This window comes from Aotus nancymaae, unplaced genomic scaffold (assembly GCF_030222135.1).
Source record: "Aotus nancymaae isolate 86718 unplaced genomic scaffold, 86718_ANA_hifiasm-v0.15.2.pri h1tg000033l, whole genome shotgun sequence".
In the NCBI taxonomy this organism is placed as follows: Eukaryota; Metazoa; Chordata; class Mammalia; order Primates; family Aotidae; genus Aotus; species Aotus nancymaae.
This window is the reverse complement of record NW_026988447.1, coordinates 60,142,185-60,161,481: the sequence shown is the minus strand read 5'-3', so window position 1 is coordinate 60,161,481 and position 19,297 is coordinate 60,142,185. Positions and strand designations below refer to the sequence as shown.

At 38.4% G+C, this 19,297-nt stretch overlaps 1 pseudogene; it reads right to left on the bottom strand.

Annotated features, from left to right (window-relative positions):
* Nucleotides 1–18,196: 18,196 nt before the first annotated feature.
* LOC105706236 (nucleoporin Nup43-like) lies at nt 18,197–18,747 on the bottom strand (annotated as a pseudogene).
* Nucleotides 18,748–19,297: the final 550 nt, after the last annotated feature.

The window sequence follows — 19,297 nt, the reverse complement described above, 5'->3', positions numbered from 1 at the left end:
ATAGTAAGCAGCCAAGTCCATCATTGCCAGTTTTCCTGGAACAGTAAAGCTCATTCATATTTGTATTGTCTATGTCTAATTTCACTCTACATGGCAGAACTGAGTAGTTGCAACAGAAACTGTATAACTGCAAAGTTCAAAATACTTACCATCTGGTCCTTTACAGAAAAATTTCCCAACCCCTGTTTTAAACCTCTGATTCTTTTCCTTCTCTATATACAATCAGGGACCAAAGGTTATCAATTCCATTCATGTTCTTCATTTCTAAATAATTTCAATATTCTTTTACCTGTCTCTCCCTATCTCTGTCCTAATCTATTCTGCATATTTCAACTAAATTGATTGTTGCGAAATACCGTTTTAATTCTGCCGCTCAGCTAACAATTACAAACTCAGCCATCCTTCAATCAACTCTCCTCAATTTAACCAACAAAATTTAATTTGCACTTTCCCCAAACCATCTTTTCCAATCAGGTGCATCTTCTCTTTCTTCTTTTACTTGATTTGAGAACCTCTGAATGTAGAAATTCTGTCCCATTGCTTATGGCTCTAGCACCAGGCACAGTGACTGGCATATGGGAAACAGGGAATACTACAGATTTTTTTTTCTACTTCTATCACTTTATTTATATACTGCCTCTACCTAGTACACCCTTTCCCTGCTTTCCTATCTATCCAACCCTCTCTATTGTCGCTGGTCTCATATTTTCTCCAAATTTAATGATCAGTTTTTTTATGCAAACTCCTGACACTAAAAATTTATGTCATCCATCTCTTCACTGCCTCAATGCACAGAGAGATACAGAATTAGCCACGATATTATTCTTGAGACAGTGAGAACATGCCATCTATTTATGCACAATTTGTACCATCCTTTCACATACCTCACACTTTCCTTTGAGGTATTTCTTATTTGGAATTTGCCCAAAGTTATAAGGCTTTATAACTATTAGAAGCCAAAATGACAATCCAGATTCTAAATTTATACATTCTAAATTCAAGATTCTAAATTTATAGGGCTTTCTAGGAAATTTCAGATGAATTGTATGAGATAAGGTTTTATTCTAGAATCTTTTTGTAGATTGAGATATATGATATTTCAGATGGGGAAGGAAGAAAGAGTTGGGATAAATGTATAAAAACACTTATTCATAGGTTATTACTCAGAAGAGAAAAAGTTCACTTATACAGAATCTAAAACTTACAACCTGTATTTTCAGTGTTTGTGAACAAAATTCTGCAACAATACAGATATCCCTGGAAACCAGCTCTTATGACAGTTATGTGCTGGAGCAGTTTCCTACCAGCTTAAGGGGACAGATTGTTAAATATTCAGAAATTTTACAAACCAAGCATCAAACCATTGGCAACTTGAAACCACCCATCGTATGGGTATTTTCATCGAAATTGGCAAATGCTGTAAATCAGGGGATTTTTTCTTAAGAGTTTTCCAGCACGTCACTGATGTATCTATATCTATCTATCTATATATATCCATATCTATAGCTACAGACATATACAAAATATGAGGAAGAGAGAGACAAAGCACAATTATAGTCACAAGAGGAAGAATGGTTGATAAAGACACACATTAGTGTAGAATTTGCTGTGTTACAGGCGATGTTCTGAGCCCTCAGCATATATTCAAGGGTGTGCTCCAGTCGGCTAGTACTCGCTTACAAAAGCAAACGGTGCACATCTTTCCCAACTCCATGTTCAGTGGCCTTACACTGGCAATCAGCCATAATGGGAGTATTTACATCACAGAAATCAATAAATACTATAAATCAGGACTTTCTATGCAGAGAGCCAGTTGTTAAACATTCACCGGCACATCACTGGTCTTAAACCAAACTTTTATAAGACAGCATGCTCGCTTTTGGCCTCCTAATACATTATTCAGTATAGTTCGATAAACAAGAAACCTGTGCCTGAGCAGAGGAAAGGCAAGAAAACATATGAGATTACAAAAAGTAAGGGAAGACTTTGAATTTGGTACAACTAGTCTGTGATAATAGAAGGGTGAGGAAGTAAACATCTTATCTTCCCTTTACCATACAGCTTCTGGGAAAAGTTGGCACTGTGTTCTCTCCATCATGCTGGCTGTCTTAGTACATTTTGAGCTGCTGTAACAGAATACCTGAGACTGGGTAATTTATCATGAACAGAAATTTATTGGCTCACAGTTCTGGAGGCTGAGAGTCCAAGATTGAGGGTCTGGCATCTTGCAAGGGCCTTCTTGCTGAGTCATCCCATGGTGAAAGACAGAACAGCAAGAGAGGAAAAGAAAAGGGGAGGGAGAGGGAGAGATAAAGGAAGAAGGAGAGAGAAAAAAAATGGGGCTGAACTTGCCCTTTTATAATAAACCCACTTCCAAGACAATACCATTAATGTACTCATGAGGGTCAGAGACCTCACCGCCTGGTTACCTCTTCAAGGTGTAGCTCTTGACACTGCTACCGTGGCAATTAAACTTCAATGTGAGTTTTAGAGGAGACAAACATTCAAGCCATGACACTGGAAACGTTCAAGCCATGACACTGGAAACGTTCAAGCCATGACACTGGAAACATTCAAGCCATGACACTGGAAACATTCAAGCCATGACACTGGAAAGCCCTTCCCATGAATACCAGAGTTGTGAATGGTTCAATCATTTGACTTCAGTTTCTTGAGAAGCACTGACTCTTTTGATCAGATAACATTTGCCATGAATAAGTAGGTACTTCCTAAAGCCAGCACTTTGAATTTGGGCAAGTTCAAAGTGCTAATAAAGCAGGGGAAAAGGTGGGACAGAGATAAGCGGAGGAGAGAACCAGAGTAAAGAAAGAAATTAAGAATGGCATCTAGAATGGGACGAGTTTCTGGAAGTTAAGTTTTCACTATAACTAGGGCTTCCTTGATGTTTTGAAATCAAACGTGATGCCTGCATTCGCCACTCTTCCTTCCGTCCCCAACAATTCTCAGTGTGTATGTGAGAGAAATACGGGCCATTGCTTGCAAGGAAAATTATGACAAGCTTCTTCTGTCATATTTTTGCAAATGTCTAGGGCTCAGAAACAAAAGTTGATTTTCAATTCAAGTTTATGCTTCCTTTATGGGAAGAGCTGTCCAGTGAATTAGATAATTTTTAAAATTTCCTAGCAGAAATAAAAATCCAAGAAGTTAAAGAAGGGTAATGAAAAAAGTTACAAATGGTACGTTATCTGCCATGAACAATAACTGCTGGGTCTTGAGAGTAGAAGAGGGAGGTGTACGGCTTAATTAGGACGTGTCCTCCCAGAATACCGACCGTCTCCCAGCTGCCCTGCTTAGTTTGCCACAGACCATTGTCTTTCTTCGTAAATCTAAATTAGCATCTGCAGCCACTCTCCTAGAAATATAGATTTTAGCTCAGTGCTTCATTTTGAACACCCACTGGTCTAGAACTAAATTTAAATCATGAATGGAGTATTATTTAAAGGTTGATGATCTTCACGCAGCATCACTTCAGCAATGAGACTAAAACCCCCGAACGGAAATCCTGCTTTATAGCCAAGAGTGCCATGGTTAGGTTCCAGTTTAATAAAATTGTCTTGCTTTTGTAACTTTAAATGCCTTTAGGCATTTTTTTAAAGTGCTATCGTAATGTATACAACATTGAGCATGAAGTGATTAAACAATAAAACCTCGAGCTAATTTGTAAGTGGAGGGAGATGACAGAGTCCCATGGAAGTGCCATGGTCTTTCCCAAATTGAGGGAGGAGGGGTAGAGTCTCTTTTCATCTCTAACTTCAGACAAGACCAACTCTTTTGTCCCCAAGGGGATTTTAAACCTCCATTCCAAAGGAAACACTGATTCCACTGAGAAGATTCAGGACCCAGTGTGATCACAAAACTTAACTTCTTTGTTATTCTTGTGAAAGCTAGAAGTAGAGTGCTTTAGTTCATTCTCTCACTGGTATTAAAAAAAATGGAGACTGGATAATTTATAAGAAAAGAGGTTTAGTGGCTGAAGGTTCTGCAGGCTGTACAGGAAGCATGGCTAGTGAGGCCTCCGGAAACTTACAGTCATGGTGTAAGGCAAAGGAGAAGCAGGCATGTCTTCACATGGCCAGAGCAGGAGAAAGACAGATGGGGGGAAGGTGCTACACACTTTTAAACAAACAGACCTCATGAGATCTCACTCAATATCATGAGAACAGCACCAAGGGGGATGGTGTTAAACCATTAGAAGCTGTCCCTATGATCCAATCACCTCTCACCAGGCCCCACTTCCAATTTGACATGAGATTTGGGCAGAGACACAGACCCAACCGTAACACAGGAGTCATGCAGTGGAAGGTGTGGCTGGGAAAGGGCAGGAAATCTTATTATCAGACAATCACAAATCTGCAGAGCCCAGAGATGTTTTCTTTCCACTTGAAGACATAGACAACTCAAGTCCCATTAATGCACAAGTCAAAGGTAATGGTGCTGAAACAAGCAGCAAGCATCTCAGCTCAGGGTAGAACTTGAGCTAAAAACAATGGGGCAGACAAACAGAGTGTTGACCTGGCAAGTGTATGCCAACCTTCCACATGGTCTTGAGATGTGAGGTAACTTAAATGTCCACTGGAACAATTCCAGCATTTTCTATATTGGGTATTAACAAGATCAGCTTTTCCTTTAATATCTGCTAGTTTCTAATATTCTAAAAGTACAGAATTCATCACTGGACAACAGGAATACATTCTGAAAAATGCATCACTGGGCAATTTTGTAATTGTGCAAACATCATAAAATATACTTTTAAGAACCTAGATGGTTTAGCCTACTACACACACAGGCTATACGGAATAGCCTATTACTCCCAGGCTGCAAACCTCTGCAGCATGTTACTGTGCCGGGTACTGTAGAAAATTGTAACACAATGGTAAGTATTTGTGCAGCTAAACATAGAAAAGGTACAGTAAAATTATAGTATAAAAAATAAAAGATAGTACACCTATATAAGACATTTACCGTGAATGGAGCTTGCAGGACTGAAAATTGACCTGGGTGAGTCAGTGAGTAAGTGGTGAGTGAATACAAAGGTCTAGGACATTAATTCTATACACTTCAGTAGACTTTATAAACACTGTACATTTAGGGTACACTAAATTTATTTCAAAATTTCTTCAATAATAATCTTAGCTTATTGTAACTTGTTTACTGCATAAACATTTAAATTTTTCCAACTTTTTTTTTTTAGATGGCGTTTCACTCTGTCACCCAGGCTGGAGTGCAGTGGCACAGTCTCAGCTCACTGCAACTTCTACCCCTGGGTTCAAGTGATTCTCCTGCCTCAGCCTCCCAAGTAGCTGAGACTACAGGCACGTGCCACTACTCCTGGCTAATTTTTGTACTTTTAATAGAGACAGAGTTCCACTATGTTGGCCAGGCTGGTCTTGAACTCCTGACCTCATGATCTGCCCACCTCGGCCTCCGAAAGTGCTGGGATTACAGGCATGAGCCACTGTGCCTGATCCCCAACTTTTTGACTCTTTGTTAATAATACAGCTTAAAACACATTGTATATCTATACAGAAATATTTTATATATCCTTGGAATTTTTTTTTTTTTTACTTTCTGAAATTTTTGTGTTAAAAACTAGAACATAAACCCCCATATTAGCCTAGGCCTACAGGTTAATCAATATCTCTGTTTTCTATCTCCACATCTTGTCCCATTGGAAAGTCTTCACAAGCAATAAACACATAGAGCTGTCACCTCATATGACAACAACGTCTTCTGTGTAACGCCTCCTGAAGGACCTGCTGAAGCTCTTCTTGAGGAGGTGTCGCTCTTTTCAGAAACTTGTTCACTGTGGTTTGCTTGCTTTGCTTCTTGTTTTCATTACAGATTTGCTTGGAAGCAGATGATGCACCGTGAGCATTCCTTTCTGTAAATGAAAATCTTTCAGTGTTAGGATCCATGTTTTCAAACTTTTTAAGGAGTTTTAAGCACTGCAAAAGCTTCTGCTAAACCCTTTGCTGTGAATTTTCTTGGTGGTTCTTCTTTTTCTTCTCCTTCAGTTCTCTCTTCTCTTGCCTCTTCTTCAGCTCTGCATTTCTTTTCCAGTTCTTCAAGAAGCACCCGTAGGAGCTCCCCGACGTCACTCTCATCCATATCCAGACTAGACTTGTTTGCCATCTCAACCACAGACTTGTTAATTTTTGCAACCTCATCCTTAACAAATTCCTTGAAATCATAGGCAGACGTCTTGAGTGTCTTCCCCAGATGCCATGCAACTTTTCGGTAACATCACCTGAAGCCCAAGCAAGATTCCTGACCAGTCATATATGTTGTAACCCTTCCATCATTACTTCCTCAGTGTCTAGTTGCAGCAGGAGCCTGGGCAAATGTCTTCCTTAAGTAGTAGACCTTAAAAGCTGTTATAACTCCTTGACTCCTTGGTCAAATAAAAAAAAATGGTGTTTAGCGGGGAAAAGACCACTTTGATATTAGAATAAAGGTCATCAATAAAAGGAAGCTGTGTGGGAGCATTATCAACAATAAGCAAAATCTTGAAAGGTATATTTTCCAAAGAGTACTTCTCCATTTCACTGGCATGGCGATTCAGGAGGGCATCTTGGAAGGGGAGATGAGTCACCCATGAGTTCTTACTGCTATTATAATAGCACATGGGCAGTGTACACTTACTGATATTCTTGAAGGCCCTGAGTTCCCATTGTGACAAATCACAAAGAGTTTCTATTTGTAACCTGCTACACTGCCCCCAAGAAAGATTGTTATCCTGTCCTTAAAAATCTTTAAACCTGGTATTGACTTGGCCTCTTCATAGGTTAAATTGATTCACAGTCCCACATGGCTGGGGAGGCCTCAAGAGACCTACAATCATGGCAGGAGGCAAAGGAGAAGCAAGGCGCTTCTTACATGGCTGCAGGAGAGAGAGAGAGAGAGCAGTTTTGCCAAACAAAACCATGAGCTGTTGTGAGAACTCCTTCACTATCATGAGAACAGCATGGGGGATGTACATGGCGGGCACACACATTTATTCATAATTACCAAAACTTGGAAGCAACTAAGATGTCCTTTTGTGGTGAGTGGATAAACTGTGGTACATCTAGACATTGAAATATTATTCAGCACCAAAGAGAAATGAGTTATCAAGCTAGAAATAGACATGAGGGAAACTTAAAATGTGTATTATGAGGTAAAAGAAGCCAATCTTAAAAGGCTATATGCTATAGAATTTCAACTAGTATGACGTTCTGAAAAAGTCAAAACTATGAAGACAGTAAAAAGATCACTGGTTGTCGGGAGTTATGGGGAGGAAGAGACGAATAGGTGGAGGAGCACAGAGGATTTTCAAAGCAGTGAATTAATTCTGTATGACACTATAATGGTAGACACGTCATTATCCATTTGTCTAAACCTATAATAATACACATCAGCAGGAGTGAATCCTAGAGTAAACAGTGGGCCTTGGCTGACAATGATGTTTCAATGTAGGTTCATTGATTGTAACAAATATTCAACTGTGGGGCAGAATGTGGATAATGGGGGAGGCTGTGCATAAGTGAGGACATGCAGTATATGGGAGCTTTCTGTATCTTTTGTTTCATTTCGATGTGAACCTAAAAGTGGTCTAAAAAATTAAATCTATTAAAAAAATAATTTGGCCATAGGTAGGTTGTCTGGCAAGTGATCTCACAAAACATGAGTGGTCACACAGGGAAAGTGAGATAGGAAAGAAGGAAGAGCCAATGTAAGGATACTTTATTAAGGTCTGTGCTCTAGGCAACGAGGGACTTCTGAGAAAACAAAGAAACCCTCCAAAAATTACCCATCTTAAAGGTGGGAGTTTGAAACATTTATCTTCTGACTTTCCTCTTGTGAGTTTCTCTTAAGTGGGCAAAAATGCTTCTGTGACATTATGAAAGGCCTCGAGTCACAACAGGAAAAGACAAGAGAAGCAGACACTTGAGGTGAGACTTTTGGCAGCAGGAGGTGGTTTGGAATTGTTCACAATAGCACTGCTAGAATCCAAGTGTGCAGATCAAGATATAAGGGTTTGGGAAGGAAGTCTAGGCCAGACATGTAAATGAGAAAATTATATAGAAGTGATACTGAAAACATGAGAATGAATGAGATTATTAAAAAGGTGAACACAAAATAATTCCTATTTTAAGAGGGCAATAGAAAACAATTCAGTGAAGAAGACTAAAGATTGGTGATCTGCAAAGTAGGAAAGGAGTCACAAGAGCATAATGTCATGAAAACAAAAGAAGACAAAATTCTCAAAAGAAAGAGTGGCCTACATCTTCAAATACAACAGAGAAATCCAAGAAAATGGGTATGAAGAAACATTCACTGTATTGATCATAATGTATTACTTGTACAATAAGTAGATGATTGTTGACATCTGTCTTTGTAAATTTCAGTAAGGTAGTAAGAATAGAAGCTGGACAATAGTGGGTTAATACATCAGATGAGAGGGATTAGAAACACTGAAGATGGCAACACTTTCAAGGTGATTCCAGAAGCAGAGTAGAGACACAATATTCAGGATTAACAGGAAAAGGCAAGGTTCTTTCTTGGGTGGGTATTTAGGTTCCAAAGCTGTGAATTATTCACATTAAAGGTTTTTTTCTTAAACTAGTTCAGTTGTCTAATTCTTCATTGAGGAGTTAGTTCTTTAGCCCGTTAATAGTACTCTCTGCTGCTTTAGGAAATGCCTTCTTTTATTTATCCCACCACTTCCTCTTACAAAAGGACAGCCTTAGGTTATGACTTGGTTGTGTTCTACTCTAACCACCAGAATTTGAGTAAGGGCTGGGGTTGTCTACAGCCTGAAAACAGGAGGAAAAAGTGATTACAATAAACACAAAGCTTGTTTACATTTTCACAGGAAACTTCCCACGACTTATTAAAATGGAAACAAAAAGATCAGATTCAAGAAAAGGATGCAAATGTTGAAATTTTTTTTAATCCATGGAGGCCAATTTTCTTTACAGTAAAAAGCCCTAGAAAAGAAAATTAGCCAAATGCACTACTGGTTTGCTGGCTGCCAGCTTTTCGGCATCCGGACACATTGTCGCACTAATTTTCTTCTTCATTATAGGCAGGCAGGAGCTTGAAATTCCCTGCTGAAGCAGAAGGAATCCGTGCAGATGCATATCGTAGGCAATTGCAATGTGACTCACACACGGAGGTTGGGAATCTTGGGAGTTGAACTGAGGACAAAATGGGAGGGATTTTAGCTTCCTAAGCTGCTTTTGGAGAGGCATTCTCAGGCAAACTCACTCTACAATCCCGTTTTTAATGTGAGCTTACTACTCAGCTACACAGTGCATCAGGGAGAAAGACGATGAGGACGATAGAGAAAGCTGGTGCTTGTTTCTTGTTTTTTTTAACCTCGACTTTGTGCTTTACTGTGCTCTGTTTATTCTGAAGCTTCCCCAACTTTATATTTGAGTTACAAGAAAACTTTATAGCTAAGATTGGTAATGGTGATAATATTACTTAAAATTTGTAAAGCAACTATTACTGGGAAGCAAAAAGACCTGTGTGGATCTTAAACCTTGGAGAACTTATTGGGAGATATCAGGAGATGTTAAGATTAAGATTCCTATCCAGTTATAACAAGGAATGGGTAGGCAGCTTTTTCTCTCCCCCCTTTTTTTCCTCACCTCTTCACATTTCTCTCCGTCCTTCCTTTCTTTTTCATCGTTTCTCTTTCTTCGTAGGGCTGCTATTTCTGCTCTGGTAGCCTGTGTTTCTCACAGTGCTGTTATGAGATTAAATAACACATAATGAATTATTTTAGATTTCATAGAACCCTATGGAATTATTTTGTGATTATAATGATCACTTTGGTGCTATTTTGAGATGACGATCATGGATGAAAACATAGCAGTTGACTCATGAATATTTCTTTCTTTCTATACAACACATAAAACTGAAGTACAAATAGTAAGAGACTTTTCATACTGTTTTTATTCATTGATTGACAGCAGTAGTAATACTTTTGTCTTCATTCTACCTGTATCAGGGTTTCTGTAAATACACACACACACACACATATACATACACACACACACAATAATGTATTGAGAAATATCACAGATATTTTGATGATTAGTCATATATTACATTGGGCTCCTCAAATTGTATATTGATTTGTTGATGCCAGAGATATTTGTAGAGTATGGCTATAACTCTTCTGGGTCCCATTCTTTATAGCAGTGTGAAATGAACTAATGCAAATACCCAGGATAATTGCTGGATCATATGTATGATAAGAGTGTATGTAGTTTTTTTTTAATAAAATTGAGACAGGGTCTCACCATGTTGCCCAGTCTGTTCTCAAATTCCTGGGTTCAAGCAGTCCTCCCATCTTGGCCTCCCAAAGTGCTGGGATTACATGCATGAGCCACACACTGCCTGGCCTATTCACTTTTATAAGAAACTGCCAAACTGTCTTCCAAAGTGGCTGTATCATTTTGCATTCCCACCAGCAGTAAATGAGCATTCTTTTTGCTCCACATCCTCACAGGCATTTGTTGTCAGTGTTTTTGATTTTTGGTTATTCTCATTGATATGTAGTGGCATCTCATTGTTGTTTTAATTTGCATTTCCTGAGTGAGGAGGAATATCTTTTTATTGTTTATTTGCCATGTATATGTCTTATTCGGTGAAGTGTCTGTTGAGGTTTTGGGCCCATTTTTTTTAATGGTACCCAAGTTCTTATTTCAGGCATTGCTTTAAGAGAAACTGAAAGATAATTGGTACCAGCAATGATCCTGCAAAACAGCAGAATGAGATCCGATAACTAGATTGTTTGCATTCAGATGATACCAATAATCGAATGACTGTTGGTAAACGGGATGGTGATAAGACCTAACATGTAATATCATTCAATTATTAAGACCAGCCTGGCCAAGATGGTGAAAACTTGTCTCTACTAAAAATGCAAAAATTAGCCAGGCACGGTGGCACATCCCTGTAATCCCAGCTACTCGGGATGCTGAGGTGGGAGAACTGCTTGAACCTGGGAGGCAGAGGCTGCAGTGAGCCGAGATCACACCACTGCACTACAGCCTGGGTAACAGAGCGAGACCCCATCTCAAACAACAACAACAACAAAACTCTCCTCTATAGTGGGTGTGATGAAATACAGAGGAAAAGAAAAGTATTGCATTCACTGAAATTGGGCAATAGTAATTCTAAGGATTAAGGAATTCACCAGCTTTCATTAAATGTCTTTATGGTCTTGAAAAAATATGAGTATGAAATAAAAATAATATGCCGGGTTCAGCTGTCAACTTTGAGGCACACCCTGTGAAGATCAGAAGGCCTCCATGGATGGGTAAAAAAAGACCTTCAACTCCTATAATCAAAGGGTAGTTCTATGCTGAAAGTCAGGTCAAATATTTAAACCTTGTGAAGAGACTAAACGTGCAGCCTTGAAAAATCTTCAAAGATAGGGGAGTAGTGGAATCCTAAAACCTGATTTGGGGATATTTGTAGATTTATTTAAGAAGATTGAACCCTAAGTTTTCCTGGATCCTCCAGACTGGCGTAAGCAGCCCCTGCCCCTGCCAGAGAGGAGCCCTTCTTACCTGAAGATCTCGTCCAGACCTCACCTGAAGCAGATGCCTAGCAAGATGATGTTTCTTCCCCAAGACCCACCATCACCTTTCCTCATAGTTTCCAAACCAATAATTAAGGTCACATTTCAGTACACGCTATGTGGGGAAATACAATCCCTGTTCCAGAAAGAAATAGCTTATTCACAGAAAATGTATTACTGGCTTATATGTTCTGGCGGAAATTAGTAAAACATGTGTGGGAGTGCATTTTGAGGGTTAGGTTGGGCAGACAGTATATGAACATGAATAAGGGAGAGGCTGTTGACATTGGAGGACTCTTTCATGACTCAGGATTTAATGTCTTGCCAAGAACACCTGGACTCAGGCCTAATACAGAACTGGGATCCCTCCTTGAAACTTAGTCATATTTATGGCCTATGGTAATAATGGTGGAGATGCTAGAACTGTGTTGGCAGAGTACTGGAGAAAGATTTAGAACTGGGAGAAAAGCTCACCCTGTGTTCTTCAGAAGAGCCCAGAAGATACTGCCTTTACTAACAAAATAAAGAATAAACTTATATAAGAGAATAGCCAGTTACATCTTTGAAAATTTCAATGGCAGCTCTTCTCTGTAGGACATGGTAGATAGAGGGAAATTATATCATGGTGGAACTAATTTCCTCTCTGTCAATGGTAATGCAGAATTCTAAAACATTGGCCACTAGGTTGCAACACTTAATGGTCACAGGCAAGGTGGAAATAATAACCATAGGAGGCAGCAAATCTAGAATGACAGTCAGGGGGCCTTAATCGTGTTATTCCCAGGAGCGAGACAGATGGCAGCTGACTGCAGACAAAAATCAACGGCTAGTGAGCAGAAGGCTAACCTCAGCTTCCACAGTGGAAAATCACAATCGTTCATCAAGCTTTAGGATCTGATTCAATTCTCAAAACAAGAGTCAAACATTAAAGAGGATGATGCTCCCTGCAAGAAAAGATCCCTAAAGATCCCCTTAAGGAAAGTATATTGTATGTAATGTTACAGCAAATATATACACTAAACATGTTCCAAATTCATTACTGAAGAAACTGTGACCACTTACCAGACTAAGTTATGCACTGAGGAAAGAGGGCGACTCTGACCTTTCAAAGACTATTAGAATTCTAAGCTAACACAAGTACAAGGAGACATGCTATGTCTTCATACTCCATTACCTCCATTAGAGTGGGGCTTTTGAAAGTCAGATGAACCCTCTGCAAAGACTATCTCACAGTGAGTTTATAGACCCATTCTGTTGTTATTTCCCCTGTCCCTGAGTGTACAATTAGGATGAATATGCTTAGCAGCTAACACTCACACGGTTCCTTGAGCTGTGCAATAAGAGCAATTATTATATGAAAGGCCAAGGATAAGGCTTTGAAGTTACCCTTACCCATTTAAGATAGTAAATCAGTGGCTGGGCATGGTGGCTCACACCTGTAATCCCAGCACTTTGCAAGGCGAGCGGATCATGAGGTCAGGAGTTCGAGACCAGCCTGGCCAACATGGTGAAACCCCATCTCTACTAAAGATACAAAAATTAGCCAGGCGTGGTGGGGTGTGCCTGTAATCCCAGCTACTTGGGAGGCTGAGGCAGGAGAATTTCTTGAACCCAGGAGGCAGAGGTTGCAGTGAGCTGAGATCAGGCCATTGCACTCCAACCTGGGTGACAGGGTGAGACTCTGTCTCAAAAAATAAAAAATAAAATAAGAAAGTAAATCAGAATACCAGCTCCATGAAAATCCAGGCTTAATGCTTAAGATACGAAAGCACAGATATTGTGGTCATCATCATATCATTGTCTGGTTGACATCATGGCTGATTACCATGAAATTACCAAATGAGAGCCACAATTGCATGTCTGTATCAGACGTGGTATGTTGACTAGAACTGATCGACACCACTTATTGATCAGGCAGTGGCAGTTGCAGTAGCTATGAATCTGATTAATGTGTTTTCTTCAATCCTCATCAATAACCAAGATGAAAGAAATTTACCTCCATGTGGAAAGGACTGCAATGCACATTCACTTGTCCTCGGGCTATGTGATTTCTCCTGTTCTCTGTCAAAATGTAGTAGAAAGGAAACTAGATCATCTTGACATTCTAGAGAAAATTATGCTGGTTGACTGGATTGATGAAATTATGATGAACAGGAAATTATGAGTAGCTCTGCTACCATTGTCAAATCATATATTCCAATGAGTCAGAGAGAAAAGCTACAGAGATTGAGGGGCTGCCGCATACTTTGCAGTTTCTAGGGAGGCAATGGTCTGGCACACATTGGAACATGTTCTCATGTACTCCAAGATAAAAGACAAACTATTGCCCCTTGCAACGTTGCCACTAAGAAAAAGTCACATTTAGTCGTGCAACAAATGCTCTCAGTGTTTTGCACAGACCATCTTACCATTTTCCATTTCTGTGCTCATAGGTCTGAATTCTAATTGCCAGCACTGCAATTTTTTGCTTGAAGTCTCCCTTTCTGACCACCAGACTATGGAGAAGGTCAGAAAAGCCCAGTAATTAATGCCTCCCAAGATTAATCCTCAATCAGTGACTAATAACAGTTAGTGGATACTCCCTCGGCCTTTAGGTGGGATAAGTTGTAAGTACTGCGTTTCACAAAGTCTACAAGAGTTCCTAAGAAGAATTAAGCTCTAGTTGCCATCAGTGATGACTTGCTTGAACATTTTGTCTTTATGAGCTGCACCTCACACAGTGCTTAGAGAGGACTTTATAGTTGTAAACACATATACCTAATAAAGAAGAAAAATCTCAGATGAATAATCTGAACTTCTACCATATGAAACTAAAAATAAAAAGCGAATTACACTCAAAACAAGAAAACAGAAGGAAATAACAATTAGAAGATAAATAAATAAAATAGAGAATAGATAACACAATCAACAAAACAAAACTTGGTTCTTTGAAAAGATCAATAAAATTGAAAAATCTTTAGCTAAAAAACAAAACGGGATGAATTACTAAAATAGAGAATGAAAAAGGAAACGTAACTACTGACCAGAGAGAAATAAAAAGTAATCTAAGGAAATACAATGAACAAATGTATACCAACAAATTAGATAACTTAAATAAAATCTACAATTTCTTAGAAGAATACAAGGCCAGTTGCATGCCTGCAATCTCAGTACTTTGGGAGGCACAGGTGGAGGAGTCACTTGAGCCCAAGAGCCTGGGCAACATGGCTGTCTGTCTCTACACAAAATACAAAAATTAGCCAAGTGCGGTGGTGCATCCCTGTAGTCCCAACTACTCAGGACGCTGAGGTGGGAGGATCACTTGAACCTGGGAGGTCAAGGCTTCAGTGAGCCAAGATCGCACCATGTACTCCAGCTTAGGGGACAGAATGAGACCCTGTCTAAAAAAAAAAAAAAAGAGAGAGAGAGAGATAAATGACTGAAATTGCATCAAGAAATAGATTAAACAGACTTATAATAAGTACAAAAAATTGATTAGAAAATTGGAAACATCCCTCCATGAACAGCCCAGATACAATCCTGGGCAATGTTGCAAAACCTCATCTCTACAAAAAAAAAAAAAATCAGCAGGGTGTGGTGGCATGTGCTTGTAGTCTCAGCTGCTTGGGAGACTGAGGTGGGAGGATCACCTGAGCCAGGGGAGGTCAAGGCTGTGTGATCAGGCCACTGTACTCCAGCCTGGGTGACAGATTGATATCCTGTCTCAAAACAAAAGAAAAGCCTAGATTCTGATGGCTTCACTGGTGAATTCTACCAAATATTTAAGGAAAAGTTAACACCAATCCTTTACAAATCTTCTAGTAATATAAAAGAAAGGAACATTTTCCATCTCATTCTATTTTACCCTAATAGCAAAATTAGACAAAGAATAAATCAATAAATAGACATAAAAATTCTCTATAAAATGCAAGCAAACCAACACTAGAAACATTAAAAGAGATTATAGACCATGGACAAATAAGATTTATCCCAGGAATACAAGGTTGTTTTATATCCAAAAAAATCAAGTAATATCCAATATTAATAGAACAAAAGACAAAATCATATGATCATCTCAATTGATGCAGAAAATGCATTTGACAAAATCTAGTACTTTTTCATGATGAAAAAAATATTCAACAAATTAGTACTAGAAGGCAATTTCCTCAATCTGGTAAACAGCATCTATGGAAAACTACATCTAACATTATACTTCATGTTAAAACACTAGACATTTTACCCTGAAGATCAGGAACAAGATGCAGATGCCGACTTTTGTCTCTTCTACTCAACATTGGACTGGACGTTCCAGCCAAGGCAATTAGGCCAGAAAAAGAAGTAAATGTATACAAATTGGAAAAAAATAAGTAAAACCATCTCTATTTTGGGATAATATGATTTTGCATCTAGAAAATCATAAGGAATTTTAAAACTAGTAGAAATAATAAAGTTGAAGATTGTATGGTATAAGGTGAGTGTACAAAATCAATTGTAATTCTGTTTACTTGCAATAAACAATATGAAAATGAAATTAAGAAAACAATTCCACTTATAATAGCATTAAAAATAATAAAATACTTAAAACTAAATCTAACAGAAGTGAAAGATATGTATACTAAAAACTAGAAAACAGTGTTGAAATAAATTGAAGAAGATTAAATAAATATCAAGACATCACATGTTCATATATCAAAAGACTTAATATTGTTAAAATTGAGGTATTCCCCAAATGTGTCTGTATACTCAGCAAAATAGCTATTAAAATCCCAGACAACTCTTCTGCAAAAATTAGAGATGATTCCAAAATTTATATGAAAATGGAAGAGATCCAGAATAGACAAAATAATCTGAAAACAAAAAAAAATGGAGAACTCATACTTCTCATTTTCAAATATAATCATAAAGCTACAGTAACCAAGTCGGTGTGTTCCTGGCATAAGACTAGCAATATAAATAGATAAAATGAAATAGACATTCCCAAAATAAACTCTCGCATATAGACTCAATTGATTTTCATCGAGTGTAAAGCAACAGTAATGGGAAAAGAACAATAGTTTCAACAAATGGTGCTGGGACAACTGAATAACCAAAAAGAATCCAAAAAAGGAATTTGGACTCACACTTTTTACCATATATAAAAATCAAGTCAAAATGAATTATAGACATAAATTTGATAGTTAAAACTATAAAACTTTTAGAGGAAAATTCATATGAGTAGATCCTCATGACCTTGAATTAGGCAATGATTTCTTTGACCCAAACCAAAAATGACAAAAAAATAATAAAAATTGGATTCTGTCAAACTAGTAAACTTTTGCTGTTCAAGAGCCTATCACACAAATAAAAAGACAGCTCTGAGGGTTAATTCTACATGACATTTTTCTAGATCATGGTACTCAGTTGTTTGGTCAAACATCAGTGTGGATGCTGCTGGGAAAGTATTTTTTTAGATATGATTGATATTTAAATCAGTAGACTTTGGGGAAAGCAGATTTACCCTTCATAAAGCGGGTGAGTTTTAACCAATCAACAGAAAGCCTTAAGGGAAAAGGGTCCTGGGAAAATGAAGAAATTTTGTCTCTAGACTACTTCCTATTTAAGACTGCAACATCAACTCCTGAGAGAATTTTCTTTCTTTATTTTATTATTATTTTTTTTTGAGACAGAGTTTCGCTCTTGTTACCCAGGCTGGAGTGCAATGGCGTGATATCGGCTCACCACAACCTCCGTCTCCTGGGTTCAAGCAATTCTCCTGCCTCAGCCTCCCGAGTAGCTGGGACTACAGGCACGCGCCACCATGCTCAGCTAATTTTTATATTTTTAGTAGAGACGGGGTTTCACCTTGTTGACCAGGATGGTCTCGATCTCTTGACCTTGTGATCCACCTGTCTCGGCCTCCCAAAGTGCTGGGATTGTAAAACTATACAATTTGAGCCACTGCACCCGGCCGGCAATTTTCAACTATGTTGTGAAACTCAAGAAAAATAAAGTTGGGTCTAAGAAGTTGACAGAGTTCTGCTCTAAAAAATATTCTTACAAAAGAACTTGTCAAAACATTTTCATCTTTAAAAAATTTCAAATGCAGCTATTAATGTTTCACTTCAGAGCTCTACTCAATTCTGTCTGGAAAAGTTTATTAAAATTATTAAGGAAATAAAGTGTAAAATGATTATAGAAAATATTTTCAATAAAAAGCATAATTATTAACACTGGCAATTGCCACAAAGGAGTACACATGCTGATAAAAATTATAGGAAGCTATTGGTGGTTCCCATAACTACCACTGATGTTGTGTTAAGTCCCACAACATCAAAAATGAAGAAATAGTTCCATGAGCTGTCAATAGTTGTCTGAAGGCAATGTATTATTCATCAGTACCAGAATCCCCTGATGTTCTTCCACATGTTCACGATTTTTTACCACTGGTCATCTGTCAGATTCTGCAACTGTTGTGGGAAAATCCAACTAACAAAAGCCAAAGCTGGAAATTGACACTAACGGTAGTCTGCTGATGTTTCCCTGCAAATTTCACATATTCTGATAATAAAATTTTGCACAAAAGGTGGAATTCAAAAGACCAATCGTACATTTATCTAAAATCTTATAATTACAGTAGTTTCATGACAAAAGTTGTCCAGTAACATAAATTGCTTCTGCATCAGTTCTACAAACAAGACAAGAACCAAAAACATCCAAACGGTTTGGTCTTCTATCCAGATGAACTAGAATTTTCTCCATATTAACTCCTATTGAGAATTAAGCTTGTGATTTCAATTTGGTCTTTTGTAGGATCAGTGCTGAGCCAAGAACTTTGAGAGACTGGTGAACGTTAGCTTGGTTACTAATGCTATGAGACAAAAAAGTACTAGCTCTTCCTCCTCAGTGAAAGAGTTATGGTACATCTGTGGAACATCCCAGTGCCAGAGGAATTCATCTTCAGAACAATAAATGGAGGATCTGGGTTGGATGGATGAAAGTAATTTTAGCTTTCATTTTAGCTTCGTAAGCCTTCAGCAGAAATACAGGCATAGTACCTTGTCTAACATTCCAAATAATCAACATTCCATCCTGGCCACCAGTAGCTACAACATGCTGTTTGATGAGATGTCTAGCAACACAGTGGAGGGGGATTCGGTCACCGGTTAGTGACAATATCTGAAAAGGTTCATTTCCTTGTTGTGTGAAATCCCGTATTTTTAACTGTCCAATCGAATTTACAGTAAGAATCTCAGGAGTTTGAAGAAAGATTACACTATGGAGTATACTACCATCTGCATTGTTTACAGTTCTTACAGCTTCCTTGTGATAAGCTTTGAAGAGATTTATTCAACCATCATCTCCAATATTAATGATTTCTGGGTTGTTGCACACAACGCCTGTACATGGCGCACTGCTACGTGAAAGACTTTCCTGGCCTGTGTGGTAATAAGCTGTAGTTCATAGCTGGTTAACTGAAAGAGTCTGGTTATTCAGATGGTGAAGGGAAACTGATACACATTCTGTTGATGAAGCAGCTACAATTCTTTCCTGGTTAAAAAACTGTCAATCCATTACATCACCATAGTGTCTAATGTCACACAATAATTGACAGTCTCCTTCAAACCCTCTATCAGAGTCCAAATTTCCAAAATCTCCAATAGATCGCAATGGAACATAATTTTCCCCATTGTCCCAAGAGCCCATAGTAAACAGCTCTGCAATCTTCAAGCTCCCCAGAGG